This window comes from Gastrolobium bilobum, unplaced genomic scaffold (genome assembly GCF_033153095.1).
Source record: "Gastrolobium bilobum isolate Gb01-03AN ecotype WA unplaced genomic scaffold, APGP_CSIRO_Gbil_v1 utg714122, whole genome shotgun sequence".
Lineage (NCBI taxonomy): Eukaryota > Viridiplantae > Streptophyta > Magnoliopsida > Fabales > Fabaceae > Gastrolobium > Gastrolobium bilobum.
The window spans coordinates 1-2275 of NW_026899899.1; the positions used below are offsets into that span (position 1 = coordinate 1).

Consider the following 2275-nt stretch of genomic DNA (forward strand, 5'->3'; position numbering starts at 1 on the left):
TCTCTCTCTTAAACTTAGTCTGACTTCTCTCTAAATTCTTTTAGTTTTTGTATTAGGATTTCCTTGTAATAGTTTGGAGATTGAAGACTTTCAACATGGAAATGAAGTTTGCTTCTTCTTCTCTTATTTATTCCTTAGTCATGTCTGAGTAGAGTCTTTGTAGTCTGAATGCAATGGAACTCCATGATAATATTATGTTGATTTGATTAATATGATGAAGTATTTTTCATGTGCTGATTTGAGATTTTCTGAGTTAATTATTTCTATCAATGAAGTAGTATAGAACAGGGATGTTTATATGACTTCTGTATTTGATAATCTCAACATCAGAATTCTAGTACTCAAGGGATTGATGCTAGAGTTCTGATGTAATCTTAAAACCTTAGTATTTCATGCATGTATTAAGAAAGAAATCACCAAGGGATTGGGGTTTCTGATTAATGTTTCTATCAGGGTAGCAAGGGATTACATCTTGATGATAAGTAAAAGGTTGATTAACATCACATGGAAAGGAATTCATCATATGATCAATTCTTATATGGTTTATCATGGAGGAAAGTTGTTTTCTGACTACTTGTTGTTTTTATTAATTCCTAATCCATATTAACTTGTGTCAATTTACTCAAAATCAATTTTCTGGTGACAAATTATTCATGATTTTTACAAACTCTTATTTGATTCAAATTAGTTTTCTATGGTATATTGGTGTTTGAACACAATTCCTCGTGGGAACGATCTTTACTCATCATTTTATTACTTGCACGACTAGTGCACTTGCTAAACGTCCAACAAGTTTTTGGCGCCGTTGCCGGGGAATTTGTTTTTCAACACTAACTGATACTATAGAATTCTTAGATTGAATCCTTTTATTTTCAGTATTTTAGTTTATGTTAAATTTCTGGTCAATTTTGATTCTGGTACATGCGAGGTACACTTGATCCAAATTTGTTGTTATATGATCCAGAATTAGAAAGGACATTGAGGAAGCACAAAAGGGCAGCCAGGCAAAGGAGACAGTTGCAAGAAATTGGTGAATCAAGTACGGTTAATCGGGAAGATATAATGGCAGAGAATCACAGACCACCACCACCACAGAGGACACTGGGAGAGTACATGACTCCTGCAGTGGTTCCTCCAATTGGGAGTGTTGTGCGCCCGACAGTGGAGCCCAACAACTTTGAATTGAAGCCTGCTTTGATACATTTGGTGCAGAAGGATCAGTTTGCTGGAACCAGTGCGGAGGACCCTTACTTGCACATAGAGAACTTCCTATTGTTGAGTGATACTGTGAAGATAAATGGTGTCACAAGAGATGCAATTCTGTTGAGACTATTCACTCATTCACTGACGGATGATGCAAGGAGATGGCTGCAATCATTGCCACAAGAAAGTATAACAACTTGGGATGATTTGCAAACCAAGTTCTTGCAAAGGTTTTTCTCAGCATCCAAGAGGGCCAAGTTAAAGGATGAAATTACAAGCTTTAAGCAGAAAGAGTCAGAATCTATTTATGAGGCTTGGGAGAGATTCAAGACTTTGTTGAGGAAATGTCCACAGCATGGAATTAAGGCATGGCAACAAGCAGCAATCTTCCTGCAAGGAATGACCACTAACACTAGAACCTTGGTGCATGCCACTGCTGGTAGATCATTGACTACCAAGACCCCTCAAGAAGCCTTAGATATCTTTGAGTCATTAGCATCTCAAGAATTTGATAATGCTCCAGTGGCTGACAGAAGGACAGGAATTATCAGGTTGGATGGGTATGATGCTTTGTTAGCAAGGAATGATCAACTGATGCAGACACAGAGACAACAGCAGCAACAATTAGATACCCTTATTAAGCAACTCTCTTCACAAAAGGTAGCTTCTGTGGAAACAAAGAGTGTATGTGCTATCTGTGGTAAGGGCCATGTGACAGAGGAGTGTGATTATGGGGGATCATCAAAACAAGCAGAGGTGAATGGAGTGTGGTATGATCAGAATAATCAAAGGAACTACAACAATCAGGGAAATAATGTTTATATGCCACCATGGAAAAACAAGAATCAACACCCAGGATTCAGCTATAGTTCCAACCACCAATTGAATCCACCATTACATCCTCCACCACCACATATGAAGGAGCAGTCAAGTGATCCTGCTGCATGGGAGAAAGCGTTTGCTCAGTTATCTAAGACAACTCAGGATTATATTCAGGGTTCTACTTCATTCAGGGAAGAGACAACTGCATTCATGCAGGAGACCAGAACTTCTTTCAGAAATCAGGAAGCAT

General features: G+C 38.2%; 1 non-coding gene across 1 annotated transcript; it reads right to left on the minus strand.

Moving 5' to 3' along the window:
• Positions 1–1458: 1458 nt before the first annotated feature.
• Positions 1459–1565, minus strand: LOC133294121 (small nucleolar RNA R71). Its single transcript, XR_009749149.1, has one exon. It is a non-coding gene; the product is annotated as a small nucleolar RNA R71 (small nucleolar RNA).
• Between the last annotated feature and the right edge of the window lie 710 nt (positions 1566–2275).